The following is a 15,566-nucleotide window of genomic DNA, read 5'->3' on the forward strand; positions in this document are numbered from 1 at the left end:
ATTAAGAATGATGCTACATCAAGGGAATTCCATCACTGAAGTCTTTACAGTGTACCTGTGTCCTTAGCTAGACACATCTAAAATCTCATGGAAGGTCTTCCTAGTGATTTCTACGACAAGTGGACGTAACCCTGAGCAACGGGGCAGAGAAACCAAATCGCAAAGCATCTTCAAAGCGCAATTTGAGTCCGTCATTCAGATCTAGAGTCCACGTGTCTACCTGTCAAAGCCCCGGGCCCGCCCTAACGAGGCCCGGCTGCGCTAACGAGGCAACGACCGCCAGGTGCCGGGCACAGCTGCGCCTCGTCCGGAGCTCAGCGCAGGGCCCGCCCCAAAGCCTCTTAAGCTCCTCCGGGGCGCTGCCAGGAGCCACGAGGGAGCTCTGGGCAGTTCCTCGCTGGGTGTGTTTCTTTGTCCGCTCCCGGTGCTGTCGGGGCTGCTTTGGAAGTGAAACTTTGGAGCTCTGTTTCATGTTCTCTGTTCCTTGTTTATTTTTTGTTTTCAGGTTGCAGAGCGGCATCAAGATTCGCCCCAACAGATGAGCCGTGCTGGTTGTAATGGGACCCCGGGGGCGGTGAGCGCTCGGTGGTCCTTAAGGGCTCTTTGTTCGGGGTAAGAGGCTGCCGGGCTCTCACCGTGCTCTTCTTGGGGCCGGCACAGGGCTGTCGCCAGGCTTCCCTGGCTTTTTAGAGCTGGTGTTGCGTCGCTGCCCGCCTTTTCTCGCGTTCGGTTCTCTCATCTTTCCATCCCTGGGTTTTTTTAGCGGGCGCTTCAGTTCCTCCTGCTCTTGTTAATGGGAGCGAGCAGGACGGGGCTGTATTCCTGCAGCCTCGGTGCAGCTGGGAGCAAGAAGCAACTCAAAGAGCCGCTAAAGCCAAGCGTTCTCTTATTGCAGACTGAGCGAGGGCTGTGGAGAGCTTCTGCTCATTCCAAACCAGCGAGCATTTGGGAGTCGGTAGGTGAGTTCCTGCTTCTAGCAGCAGGATGGGACTGTGTGTTTACCCCCTCCTTACATTTATCTTTAGAAGCACAATCTCATTCCCATCATGAAGGCACACTGGGACAGCTTTTGTGACTGGAATGCTGTTTGGGATGGCTGTGTTCTCTTTCAACGTGACAAACTAGCAGGGTGATGGAGTTGCTGTTGAGGTGAGAGAGCTGGATGGAGCCCTGCCTAGGGATGAGAGAAGAAGAGGAGAGCACTCAAGTGAGACTTAATAGGCAGGTGAAGGTGGGTAACATCCCTGGAGCGTGTTGGTGACAAACCAGGATGAGGAAAGTAGGTAAGATCTGTGTGCAGCTGAAAGCAGCCTTACAGCTGTGGGCATTAGCTGGCAGGGTGGCTCGATCAACCCTGACAATTGTTAGGAAAGCAAGGCTGCCAGGCATGCTTGTTGCATGAGGCTTCTGCAGTGTGTTGAAAGTAAAAAATTTGGACACAGGTGATAGAGGAGCTTGTTCTCCCTGTTGAGGGAGGGTCAAGTTCAGTATCTCATGTGGAAGAAGCAAAGCAGTAAGTAGGATTGAGACAGCAGACTTTGAGGGAGTCTGCTGTGCCCTCTTAAAGGGCTTAGAGGGAGTTACCCCTGCAGCATCAGAAGGAGTCCAGCAAGCATTTGCTGAAGCTAGTGCGATTCCTTCTTCTGCGCTCAGGAGGAGCGCTTCTCTAGGAGCAAGAAAGTGAGGGAAAATGGCAGGAGAGCCGCATGGGAGAGCAAGGAGCCCCCAAAAGAGGAGCAGGAAGAGATGGGAGGCCCAGGGAATATCACCTTTGGGGAGGTCAAGGGTAACAGAAGCTTGCAAGCTTGCGAACAGCAAGAAGGAGGCTAGGGGTGGTGTGGGCCTGCTGTCTCGGCAGGCGGGGGCCCAGAACGCCTTCTGTGCTTTAGCCATCAGGACTGAGACTGCAGAGACCACTCCTTGAGAATCCTGGATCCCACAGGAAAGAGCCTTTGAGGAAGGATGACTTCTCGATTGCAGAGGAGGTGAATATCAGCTAGGCAAAACTGATGCCCACAGCTCCCTGGGCTCTATGGGGATGTGCCAGTGTGTGCCAAGGGAGCTGGCGGAAGCCACTGCCAGCTGGCTCTCTATAGCATTCTCTATGATCTTTGCTATAGGAAAGATTTGTGAGGATGGGAGGATAGCCAGCTTCTCTGCAGCCTTCAAGGAGGGTGAGGAGGATGGCCTCATCTCAGTCCCTGGATCAGCTTGTTCCAGATGTCATCTCCAAGCAACTTGAAGGGAAGAGATTTCTAGGGGTAGTAAAGGTGGGTTCATGGTGGGGAAATCAGGCCAGACTGGCACAGGAGCCTTCTATGTGGTCATGACCATCTCTTCAGATGAGAGAAGAGCAGGGGATGTTGCACACCTGACTTCAGTGAGGCTTTTAACACTGTTCGTGGCAGTGTGATTGTAATGGTGCTTATCGAGAGTGAGATTGGTGATTGAGGGAGGATGGGCAGGCTCAGCAGTGTAGTCAAAAGCTGTAATGTTATGTGGGGTGGGTACTGCATCTTACTGTGCTTTTTTTGTCATCAGTGACCTGGATGAAGAGAGAGGGAGCTGATGATGTGAAGCTGGGAGGAGCAGCTGACAGCAGGACCCAGTGAACTTCAAGGAGAGCAGGTATGAGGCTGTGCAGCTAACATGCACTGCATGTTAGTGAGTGGCCTGCTGGAAAGGAGACCTGAGGGGGGCTTGGTGTTCAGCTGTGAGCCAGCAGAGCACCCCAGAAAGCCAATTCTATCCTGGGCTGTGTGAAAATGAGAGCAATAGGGTTCTGCCCCGGTGAGCCTGTGTCTGGACTACTGCATTCACTTCTTTGTCTCTACAGGTCAAGAAGATGAGAAACTTGCACTACTGCAACTACTGCACTCTGTACAACAAAGAAGATGAGGAGCTTGGAGCATCTCCCTTCTGAGGAAAGGATGTTCAACAACCTATGGCTGCTTTACCAAGAGAAGGGAAGGTGAGTGGGATCTCCCTGCTGTTATTAAGTTTGTAAAGTGTGGTTGCTTTGAGGATGATATTCATGGACTTGACCACCATAAGTTTTTTACAATCGGAAGGAGGAATGATTTCTCTGTGAGAGCAATGGTATAGTCTGGTTGAGAAGGTATCAAGCGTGCTTCTCTGGGAACGTTTAAGTTGAGTCAGGATGCTTTCCTGGGCAAGGTGCTGTAGCAAGGGAGTGCAACAGGATAGTTTGTAGAGGAGTCTTTCCAATTGTTTACTGCTCTGACTTTTTTTTTTTAATCTGGTTCCAGGGTGAAAGCTGCAGACAAGTTTTCCTTTTTGCAGAGATTGCCTGAACATGAGATTTCATCAGTGGTGAGTAGCAGGGGTGTGATCCTTCCAACCTGAGGGCCACAGACCCCTAAGGGTGCCTTGGTGGTGTTCACAGCTCTTCTAGGTTCAGTGCTGGAGCAAGGATCCTGGTAGCAACTGCTGCCTCTGCAGAGGGAGGTGAGTTTTTTGTTTGTGACCTGCCAGTGGTGTTCCTGGGATGGAGTTTAGAGCTGCCTTTGTGCCTTTTGTCCTGGTGAAGTTTCATTGTGGTTTGTGGTTTTTTTTTTTTCAGGCTTGAAGGTGTTGTTTTGAGCAGTGCCTGCAGTGGAGATTCAGCAGCCATTGTTCAGGAATTTGGAGTGTTCTGAAGAGGAAGGCCAGAATTTTTGATGGGGAGCTGCACACTATCAAGATGAAGAAGTGCAAGTGGCTGATGAGGTACATGGTGTCTGTGGCCCTATTGTGTGGTTTTTTTTTTCCTTTTTTTTTTTTTTTTTTAGTAGATTTTGAAGTTGGTTGGGTTTGAGGTGAGCGGTTGTGTTTATTTGGTGTTGGTGGCTGTGTTGTCCTGTGTCTGGGAGCCTCTTCTTAGTTCTTCTTGTTTTTTTGTTTTATGGGGGCTGTTGACTGGGGTTTGCACTATGTCAAGAGATTATTTTTTTGGGGGTGGGAGGGTGGGTGCTGGTCAGTATTGGAAATTTCTTTGTTTTGGCCTGGGGGCTCCCCCTGAGTGGGGGGGTGGTGAGGGGGAGCCCCTCTTGGCCTCCCTTAAGGGGGGGAATGGGGGGAGCCCCTCTTGGCCTGGGGCTCCCCCTGAGTGGTGATGGCTCCTTGGTGGCTGTGTTCTTGGTCCTGGCCTGGAAGGGAGAAGCTGAGTTCTGTGTTCTGCTGGAAGAAAAAGTACAGCTTACTTCAAAGTGAGGTAAAGCCTTTTTGAAACAACTCTTGGTCTGTAGCTTAGGAGGCTGCTTGATTTATGTAGCAGTTTACTGCGCCTGGGGTGTACAGTTAAAAAGGGTTTGGATAAGTGGCTGGAGGTGAAATGTGCCTGTGGAGTGTGTACAAGGCTATGCTCCATGTATGCTAGGGATGTTTTACAGCAACAGTGATGTCTGAAATAGGCTGAGATGGTTAGGAAGGAGGAAGGTTGCTGTTCTCTGTGACTTTCTTGCTGAATCCTCCTGGGGGGCAAAAAAAAAAAAAAAAAGTTTCTAACATGAAAATGAATGGAAATGCTTATGAAGCCTCCTCTTTAGGAGAGGTCTGTAATGAGGCCAGCTCAGATTTCTAGATTAATTTATATAAAAACAAATCTCGTTGTGTGGGTAAGGTTTTACTTGTAGTACTTAAGACTGTGCCTCTCACCAAATGTGCTGAAACAAAACAGCAGACAGACAACTTAGAAACTTCTAAACTTAAAACTGAAAACCTAGGTGTCTCCTCTTAAGAGAGACTTCTCACTTTTGTTTCCTTCTTGCTGAAGCGAAACTGTGGAGAAGAACTTCAAGGCTTAACTTTGTTCTTGTTTCAATGCGTGCCCCAAAAATACTGGTAATTTTGCTTTGGCATGGGAAGTGGGTGAGTATATGTCAGTTCTAGAGAAGAATTATCAGCTTGCAGCAAATTCTTGGAAAGACTGTTGCTGCTGCAGGTGGGAATGCTCTATTGCCTGTGGAAATGGGATGCCTAAGAGTATCTGCAATAAAATAGAATGGCTAGACTGATGTAGCTTGAGTTTTTTCCTGGTGAGGCGGATACCTGGCTGTCTCCAGCTTAAAACAAAAAAGCAGAAAATCTTTGCTTACCTCAGGGAAGAAATAAAGCACCTAGCAGTTATTCTGTGCTTGTTTGGGATGTCTTTCCTTGCTGCTGATATGAGCTTATCTCAGCTGGAGGAAGAGGAGGATTGTGACCGCTTCTGCCACTGGCCATTTAGCACGGCATGTTCTGTATTAAAAAAGAGAAAAGAAAAAAGTGAGACTGAAGTTAATAGCCAATACTTTCACAGGTCATCTACTTCAATAGCACAGCGTGTCAGCCTCGTTTGACTCACCGAATGAAACCGCGGTACTTTCCCAGTGCTCGTGTTGTTGCAGCTGAGGTTCTGGAGAGCAGCCTTACTTGAATTTGGTGGAGCTTCAAGCATGAAGGTGGGTGTGCTGGCCTGAGAGCAGAGCGGTGTTGACTCTTGGGAAACAAGTGCTGGTTTCCTTTCATAATGCTGATTTGATGAGGATTATCTCTGGTTTCTTGCTAGGCAGCTCAAACTAGTGCATCTCAGTGATGCCCTTCATCAAGTCATGGTAAGTGGGTGCCTGTGATCCTCTATCCCAAATAGTTCTAATGCAAGTGAATTAAGGCACTGTTCTTTGCTTTTTTTCTTTCTAACAGAAAGAAATGCAACTGACTCTGCATTCTGCCTTTGCGTTATATGCTTGCATATAATATTCTGTTTTTATATATTCAACAATCTGCGGTTATAAATCACCTCTGCTTTTAATTAATGACCCAGTTCTGCTGTGCTTCCAGTGTGGTATCTGGGTAACTCAGGATAGAAAAAAGTTAATTGACTTACTTGCAATACCACTTTGCTAATGACTTGACTTCAGGTGAGTTTCACTGAGTTACTAAGTTATTTTACTCCTTGGTTAAGTGGATGTCTGCAGGCTGTTAACTTGTTACTTCTCATGCAAAGCATATGCTCTTTTCCTGAGGAATGTCTGAAGTGGATGTTAGAGAGATGTTTGCCTCTTTATAAACTTCTCCTAGTGTTACTGCTCCTTGAAATGTCTCATTCTTGGTCATGCAGCAAGAAAGCAGCGTGGGTTGGAAGGAACCAGCGATGCCTGGCTCTGTGCAACTGTCTGAACTTTAACTGCTGTTGCTGAAAGTGTTGTCCAAATGCTTCTAGAAGTCCATTGGCCTGGTCTGACCGGTACCTAGGGAGGAGGAAATAAATAGAAAGTGGTCTTAGAATGGTTTTCTCAACAAAAAAATTACTGTCATTGTATATGCACTATGTGAGTGCAGTTTAATGTAAGGAGGTACAGTATAGGTTTTGATCTGAATGACCTTGGAAGATGATCACAAACTGTGAGAGTGCTTTCCCTGAGTCACAGGCTATAGTTCAGTGCTATTACTTAAGAAATAATTTCATTGTTCACAAATAATTTCCACTCGGAATCATTGTATGACAGTCAGGCTCTGATTGCAGTTGAAGTTCACAGGTACACAGAATAAAGCTGTAAGGCCTGTGTGCTCATAATATTTTCTGCGGTACAACTTAACCCTCAGAGAAAAACTTCAAGAATTCTATTCTGTATCTACAGCCCTGAATCAAACAACCCTTTTGTGTGATGTTGCCCAAGGCTTCAACATAACTCAAACTTTTCTTCTACTTGCCACTAGTGGGTGCAGAGCCCTCTGTCCCTCAAACTTTAGTAGCTATGTATTGTTATTATTATTATTACTTAGTGGTTACCCGTTATCTCCATGCCAATTGAGGTATGAGTGCCCAAAATAGACAAAGGGTAGCATCTGTTGTGTTGGTTTAGACATGGTATACTTGTACTATGTAATTGTAACTTGGAGATGTATTGTGGATGCTCCATCCCTGCAGGCATTCAAGGCCAGGCTGGATGTGGCTCTGGGCAGCCTGGTCTGCTGGTTGGTGTCTCTGCACACAGCAGGGGGTTGGAAGCAGATGAGCATTGTGGTCCTTTGCAAACCAGGTCGTTCTATGGAAAGTGAATCAAATTGTCTTAAAAAGAGAAAAGAATGTACTCAGTGATGTCACATATGAACATCTGAGAAAATATCTCAAATGACAGAGAAAATACTAATTCAGAGCCAAAGTCAAAATCCACTCCTTTTTATTTTGAGTGACGTTAAATAAAGTTTCCCTGCCATTCTGTCCCAAATGCTTGTTTTGTGATAGATCCTTAGCCCAGCCCAAACAGTTTATCCTTGCCCACCCTCTTGGCCAGCTGTTCACATACACTTGCAATCACCCAACAGACACATTCACAAGTCAACACTGCAGCTGCTGCTGTGCCTTTGAAGGAAATGAGAAGTTTCTGCTTCTCTTTTTTCCCCTCCCTTGTTCCTGGATGCTTCTAGGTTGTAAGCATGCAGGAGAAAACGGGAACTGGTTACACCTCCTATACAACTGTTTAGTTTCTCAACGAAGTTATTAAAAAAAAAACAAAAAACACCACAGGCTTCTTTATAAACTTTTTTTTTTTAAAACACCAAAACAACATATTTGTCTTCAGCTAATAGCTCTTATAACAAAACAGAAAAAGAATGGCCACTTTCCGTTTGGAGAATGCAAGATGAGCGTGCCAAAGCTTCTGGGACCTCTGTCAGGCTTCAGCAAGCACATGGCATGTCATGGCTAGTATTTCCAATTGAGAAAAGGGTAAAGCAAAATATGTAACATACGATGATGCAGGGCCAGTTCTTTCATTTCATTTTCACAGCTCAAAGCTATCTCTGCTACATATATATGCATACAAACATATATATATATATGCAGGTGTATTAAGCCTGCTAACACATCTCCTCAAGCTTAAATTACTTGCTGCCTAATTAGCCAGTTGATGAGGTCTAAAGGTCAATGGAATTGATATAACGCTATCCAATATAGTTACTTTTAATTGCAATATGTTAGGTTGAATGGAGTTGTGTTTCAATTCATATGCCAGGAAGCCTACGTATGGAAGTTTGTACTAAGGTGGCTACTTCTCCCTATTGCTTGATAATTGCCCTCTGTTTTTAAATGACTGTTACTTTCTCTAACATTGGAAAGATGGCACTGTTGTTTTTTCCTGTGGACCGAGGTCCCCAGTGGTTCAGTCCACTTCTCTCTACAACTGCTGTTTAAGGTGCTGACAGCCTCCAAGGGCCCGAGGGATCCTGCTATCTTCAGCAAGGTTTAATTTTATTTCCATTTCATACTTAAAGCTCCCGTGACCTTTTTGAACATGTAAATGATAAAAATCATTTCACACACGGATGTATCAAGTGCCACGTCCACCTAGGCTTGTTAATAAACCGCACTGCTCTGTTTCTGCCGGCCTGCGGCTATATTAGCTGTCTGCTCGCCTTATTTGTGAGATATAAATAGCCAGGGACTGCATACTGCCTGTCTAGTTACATTGACATAACAGTGATTTTAATAGTCTTAAACAAACCTGTCTCCTGATGTGGGTCTGTCCCAAATGCTCACTCTTACCTGCTTTCCTTTCTCATGTTCGAGCGGGAGATTCGTAAGCAAAATTTCTCAGCCATCAAACATGCCAATACAAAACAATTAGAAGAGCCACTGAATGACAAGTTTGTACTGTTTGCAAGCTACTGTTGGGAAAGTAATTTTTTGATAACGTTTTATACCTGCACAGCACAGTGGTTCTGACCCACTCTTGCTGCATGGGCTTGCATCAGAGAGCCACGGACTCATCTTGTGGCTTTGCTGTATCATTCTTACTGACAATTGGAGCTAGCTGGTACTCTCTTCCCAGATGCTTGAACCCTCAAGACAGTAATGCCTTACAGTGAAGTAAAGCACAGAGAGGCAGAGAACTAGACTCAATAAGGGATTAAATTAACAAAAGAAGGATTTAGGTATTTAGGTGAGGTTTGACATCCAAATATACAGTTGTGAGATGAAAACCCTCAGCTTGTGACTGAAAAGTTATCTAGGGCTGCTGTGAGGATACGGAGGGACAGCTGCAACTGCCCCAGCTTCCCAGCATCTATTTCTCTGCTGAACTGAGTGCACGTGCACTGTAAGGCACTGCCAGAGCATGCTGGACACCTGCCTCAGTCCCGGGTCACACCACTGGTTCAGGTCTTATTTGGGTAACCGATCCTTCAGTGCTAAATCCAGACTACAGCATCTTCTGAAAGAAGATATTTCTCTTGGATAAGCTGATATCCCTAAGCACAGCGTTATAGAGTGCTGAGAGGGCCCCACGGGACACGCTACCCCTGGAGGACGGCTAGCCAGAACCTAGTGCAAACCATGGAAGTACAGATATCTTTAGAATGAAATATGAGCATGACTGTTGTGCAAAATGAGTTACAATGAGCAAGTTCATCAACGAAATTATAGCCTCTGGAGAAATCATTTGCAACAGCCATGATGAGTAACATCTCACCCTGTGACTCCGTTGACTTCCATCTTCCCATACAGTTAAATAGATTACTCTGGAAGTAATGTCTCCTATTTATTTCTACAGAAACTACAGCAGATAAAAAGAGTGCAAGAACGCCATTTGATAGTGTTTTGTAGCTGAAAACTTGCTCTATTTTTCAACAAAGGCACTACTGTCAGCTATGGATTTGATGGCATGGCTTTATGTAACTATACATGCATTATTACATAGCCGTGAAAATATCTCTTTGCAGCTGTGCCCTGATCTGGATTCACAGCTTATGCTTATATCCATGAGGGGACTTCTGCAGGGCATAGGAGAGCTCTGCTGGACATCAAAATGCTTCATAGCTGGGGGCAATAACGCAGCAGCAACAGAGAACATGCTCAGGTGCAACAGTAGTGGGTGCAGAAAAGAAAGAAATTTCTTACCTTTAAAAGACCTGTAAAATCCTCAGGAACATAGACATCCCCAGATGAGAGCCCTTCTCCTCCACCACCAGCCCTTAAATGAGGTCAGGGAAGGGGTGGATCCTGGCTCCACCTCTTCTGATCACTCAGCTGCATTGCATGCACCTGAGCTGCCCTGGATTGGCCCTGCCTTCCACCAGGTGCTCAATCACTGCTTCAAGCTGTGACTCAGCGTTTCCTCTGCAGACGTCAATAAAATCTATGACTGGATTTTTGTCTGCGTAAGAGACTGTACATCAGTGTCATGTTTTTCTTCCAGTACCTCTCCATTAAGCTTTAAGTTCACTGCTTCTCCTTTGCTTGTTATTTGCTGCTTGCTATTTTCCCATCAGCAGTTATCCACCTCTGATTTGATACACTGCTTAGAAATGATTGGTGTCAGATGTCATTTCACATAGCCAGTTTCTCTGGCTTTTGCTAATGAAAACCGCTTCACAACAATTTGCATTTCTGGAGCGGTTCGATGCAGCGATTTCCATTTTCTTATCCTCGTGCACTTCATTCAGTTATTTCTTCTGTGGTACTTCTTGTCCTCCTCACTCTGAAAAAAAAAAAAAAAAAGAAGCAGAACTTTATGCAACTTATCCTTCTGCCTGTAAAATACCCTTTCTGCATAATAATTCATTTTCTTTGCTTTTGGTAGCTACCTGTCAGAACAAGTCTTTGCTATTTTTATTAAAGTCCGTTCCCAATGCTTTTCAAAAAATGACTTCAGTTCTCATTTTGTTTCCTTACTTAATGGCATCTAGCATCCATTCCTCAAAAGCTACGCTTTTTCTCCATGCTACTTACTCACATAAACATCCTTCAGTCCAGGAACCAACATACTAGGATGCAAAGCAAAATACATGATCCGGGCTGCACTGGCTGATGTGCAGTTTAGATTTGATCTTTTGTATTCAAGACTGTGATTTCCCACTCGGGTCTTTCACAGGAAACATAATCATTGTGTAAATCCTTTTTTTTTTTTTGTGATTTACATTGCATTCTAAACTTAAATAACTTAGCAGGCTACAAGAGAAGCATGGTATTATGATGTCAGGTCTGACTAAACGGTTGTGTACGTTTTGGAGCAATCCTACATCTATAGAATACAAATACTATACCTACTAGTCTTCCCATAAACATCTGTGGGGCAGCTGGGGAGAAAAGCAGTGACATGCTGTTCAGTGGCCTTGAAGTAGGATATGCACAAAGGTCTCCTCTGGGGGGTATCAGACACTAAGATGTAATATTATATCTGTTGGTGGGCTCAGATCTCCATCTCCATGAGGTTCTTCACTCGAGTATGTTTGCACAAGCACGTTTTTCACAAGCCTATTCCTGCCTGCCCAGATATTTTTCCGAGGCACACTGTATTCTCTTGTTTTCCACCGCTCAGAAGTGAAATCTGTCAGCAGGACTCTTCCTGTCTTTCTCACTAGCTGCCTTCAAACAGAGATTTTAACTGATATTTCAGACATTCAGGGTGGGTATTCCTTTTCTTAGCCCTCTGGAAACTCGCTGAAGCTGCTGCTGTTTTATTGGCTGATGCTGGAGGCTTATTTTTATAGCCAGAGCTCAAGGTGCGTCTGAACCAGTCTTAAATTTCTGGACCGATCTTGACAGCTCATTGTTAAGTTTAACAGCTGAACTAATTAAAAAAAAAAAAAACTATAAAAACACGAAGTCATGGCAAACTGTTTCATTGGGAAGCTGTTTGGTGCAAAGAATCACTTAGGGGAAAGATTCTGCTGCTCCTACTCATGTTATGTTGCAGCATATGCTACCAGCGACTTGACTGAAAGCCTGTGAGTAATAGGAACGTATGCTCGTTTGCTTTGGTCAGCTATTGCCGGGGGGGAAAAAAGAAGAAAAAATCTAAAAATAGCAAATGTTGCTATTCTGAGAAGGGCCTGATTTGCATGCATTCTGCTAGAATGGAATCCCAATTTTTTTTTTTGAAATTCTAGGCTCAAATGATTTCTCATAAGGGTGGTCGAGGAGAAGACAAGCGAGGTATGACTTGACTTTCATGAGCGTGCAAGAATAGATTCTGAATACTTGCTGGAAGAAGTGCATTAGCAAGTTTGAGTAAAGAAGAAAACCAAAAATCGTATTCATAAGCGGTTCCGGAAAGTGAGGAGGTCAAATTTGAAGGATATACTGTTACCATATTAATGCGCTCTCACCGTATCCAGAGGGCAGGAAAAAGTGCTGTCTGTGGTGTTGGTTGGTTGGCGTGCTGTGGGTTTGTGGTGCAGTTGTCAGCCCGTACTGCACGGTCAGTGTATGTGCTGTCTGTCCTACAGCCTATGCCAACAGCTGCCTCTGATGCCAAATTCCCAAGCAAAGCCTCCAGACTGCTTCCCGAGTCTAAATGTGAGATCTGGGTTATTTCAGCTTTACACCCCTGCTCTTTCTCAGTGGTCCAAATCTCTAGGTGGGTACATATTAACGACCTTAGCCGCTCGCTTCACAGAGACTTAAATCCTCTGCCCTTCCTTTCTGCCGCGTGTTACTGCAGAATTTCCTAATGCTGAGAAATCCCCTTTAGCATATTTCAGCCGTTGCAAGTAATCAGAGGAACATTCATACGGTTATATTCTCTTGCACAGAAAAAATAATTGCACAGAAGCAGTAAATAGCAGACAAAAAATCATAAGTGACTGTAACCCCAGGAACACCGCAGTCGCTGCGGGGTGTATGGCTGCAAATCATCTACAGAATGAAAGCTGTTGTCAGGACTTCTTACAAAGTGAAACGAAATATGAAAGACATCAAAAATCAGGTATAATTGAGCTAATTTTAAATCTCTATTTTATTTGAAACGCGTGTTTTTTAAAGGATCAGTAATCCCGTAACTTTCACATTACACAGTGAATGTGTGTGCCTTGTGTGTCACTTGAGAATGGAGACATTTTGGAAAGCTCTGATCGAAGCTCAACCAGGGATAGATGCAGCTTAGAGCAGGGCCTTAGCTGAGACGTGGTATTTAAGAGCCTAGAAATAATGCTGGGTTTTGAAATATGGGATGAATTAGGATGAAGCTTCATCCTAATTTGCTCACTCAGCCTCATCCTGTGCTGAGCATCAAATGTACCAGCTGTGAGGCTGGGAGGGTTTCCTGCTGAGGGACCGGGATGTTGCTGCTGCCCACCCCCTGGGACAGTGACTGGCCTCTCCTTGTTGGGCAGTGCCCTGCACCTCCTGCAACAGTGCCAGCAAGGGGAGCAGCTCTTCATCTTCAGCTCCACCCAGCCCGCTGCATGTAAAAAACATGGTGATGGAAGACGTGTGCTCATGTCCCATCTGCCTTGATGTGAGAGCTGACGTGGCCTAAGTGCTTCCCTGCAACCACACATTCTGCCTCCGCTGCATCCTCCAGTGGACCTGGAGAAAACTCAGCTGCTTGCTCTGTGGGAGGCTTATGAGTTCCGTCAGATTTTCGGTGAGGGCAGATGGCACTGTAGGTGGAGTCATCACACTTCTGTCAGAGTCCATAGCTGAGAGCAGCCTGACAGCCTCCCTGCAGGGCACTGGCACCCCAAGTCCCAGACAATGGGCAGCCCCGCATGTCCCGCTGAGGAGGAGCTCCCTGTCACTTCCAGCACGGCTCTTCCTGGGGATCTCAGTGACCCTCCCACCGCTCCCACCCCCAGAGAGATGGAGGAGCCCCACGAGGAGCCGGGACGGGAGATAGGAACAGGTCCTGCTGCCTGTTCACTCCTCACTGGGGCCGGGACGCCTCGTTCCTGGGGTCCATCACCCCAGCAAGAGAGAAGACAGCAGTGCCTGGGATGTCTCTCTGCCCTGCATGAGGTCTCCCCCCGCCACTGCCACTAGCAGGGCTTACACTAATCTCTAATTTTGCAAAAACAACACAAGCAACAAAAAAACCCGACACCCAAACCCACGACTGTTCCAACATCTCGATCTCACTCAGAGCTCACGGCAGAGCCCGAGGGACTTTCAGCAATGGAGTGTGGTGTTGCTGGTGACGAGGCACACGGGCTGGGGTTCAGCAGTCCCCGTGAGTCACAGCATCACGGAATGCGTGAATGTGTGAATGTGCATATGTACAGAGAAGGAAAATTAAGTATTCCAGTGCTATCTCTCAAGCACGCTGAGGACCGCTGTGTCAAAAATGTCCGCATGAAACAGAAGCAAGGCTGGGAAGAAACAACAGTCAAAGCTCTTGGTGGAAATCCATAGTACAGAACCAGGAGTTTGTAGCTTATTCTGAGCTAAGGCTAAAGACTGATTTTTTGGCCAAGGTTTCATCAAAAATATTCATCTGTGCCCCTAAATAGATTGAAAACTCTTCTGAGCCAGGAATTTCTCAAAGTTGACAATACCTAGTAGGATGAAGATTTAATTTCTGTTGTTCCCACAGTAGAATCTGTGTCCCCTGAGAGTCTGTCTGATGTCCCACAGCTTTCTGGGAATACAAAACACCTGGGGAAATATTTCTTCCATTGAAAGGGCCGTTGGGCTGAAGTTACAAGGAATGATATATTTAACGGTACTGCTTCTGTTTTTGTTGATGCAGAAGTTTAGTTCTAATGAGAAACAAAACAGCTCATCTACACCCGTCGTGTCTGCCGTCATATACACCCCAGAGATATGTGTTTTGTCACAGGCAGAAGGAGAAAATCTTGGGGGAGCTTCTGGGAAAGCGTTTGCAACACCTTTTGGAAGAGCCTGCGAGAGCCCCTTCTGAGCCACCACGCACACGCTGCAGTGGGTGCCTCTAGGGCTCACATCTATGTCCAGAGCCTGATGTGATGGCCTGGTGGGCCTCCTGCTTCCCAGAACACGACTGGCTCTTTAACGCTTCACAGGCACTCATGCTTGCATTTTACTCCAGAAATACACAATAAAGTCACTCAATAAACATAACTTACCGCAGCACTGAAGATACATACGTGTATGTGATAAAAACACATTCCACGTCTAAATCAGTCTCCAAAACTGAAGACCAACCATAGACAAAACTAATAATTGGAAGCAATTTCTAAGGAACTGAGAACACCCTGAGAATGGAGGAAGGAAATATATTTCAAATAGAAAATGATAATGTTATTGGCAACACAATGGCACACAAGCCTCTGGAGGTGTCATGCTGTCTTCTTTGATTAAAAGCTTGCTCAGAAATATGGGTATTAATTTAGAAAGACTGTTTATATTTTCCATCTCTCTAGATTAACATTAATTGGAGTATGCAAAATCAGGTCTTCAGAGCTCTTGAGAAATACTGCAAGCAGCAAGGCTTTATGCAGATGGATAAAGCAGGGATTTCAAAGGGCTTGGAAGTGCTTGAATTATATTAGTTGTAAGCATCTTCTTTTAGAGGAAGAGCTTCACCACAGAAATGAACACGGTTGCCTTTGTTTTCCTTTGGACAAATATTTCCTGAGGGAAGATTAGCAAGATGCTCCAACTAATCTTCAGGAAGAAACTAGCTCAGTACTGCTAGCAACTAGAAGATCTGTCTCAGATCCTTCAGCTATATGACTTTAACACCCACAGTGAGATAAGCGACTTCAGAGGGAGTGTCACGACTGAGAGCATTTTCATCGACAGCAATTTCCTTTTTTTCAGCTGGCTGTAAATGTAAATTATTCTCTTAAGGAAATGCAGGTAGAACAGGGGAATATCTCCCTGA

General features: G+C 45.4%; 2 long non-coding RNA genes across 3 annotated transcripts; both read left to right on the forward strand.

The window, feature by feature from the left end:
• The first annotated feature begins 520 nt into the window (after positions 1-520).
• Positions 521-3,735, forward strand: LOC122175894. 2 transcript variants are annotated; one of them, XR_006177551.1, is made up of 7 exons: positions 521-612; positions 896-959; positions 2,542-2,628; positions 2,837-2,971; positions 3,270-3,333; positions 3,407-3,468; positions 3,584-3,735. It is a non-coding gene; the product is annotated as an uncharacterized LOC122175894 (long non-coding RNA). The 2 variants fall into 2 exon arrangements; XR_006177550.1 differs by lacking the exons at positions 521-612; positions 896-959 and adding an exon at positions 2,143-2,270.
• A 277-nt stretch (positions 3,736-4,012) lies between these two features.
• LOC122175910 lies at positions 4,013-5,865 on the forward strand. Its single transcript, XR_006177566.1, has 4 exons — positions 4,013-4,213; positions 5,300-5,441; positions 5,549-5,594; positions 5,683-5,865. It is a non-coding gene; the product is annotated as an uncharacterized LOC122175910 (long non-coding RNA).
• The last annotated feature ends 9,701 nt before the right edge of the window (positions 5,866-15,566 follow it).

This window comes from Lagopus leucura, unplaced genomic scaffold (assembly GCF_019238085.1).
Source record: "Lagopus leucura isolate 7727_CA_CO unplaced genomic scaffold, USGS_WTPT01 Super-Scaffold_741, whole genome shotgun sequence".
NCBI lineage: Eukaryota > Metazoa > Chordata > Aves > Galliformes > Phasianidae > Lagopus > Lagopus leucura.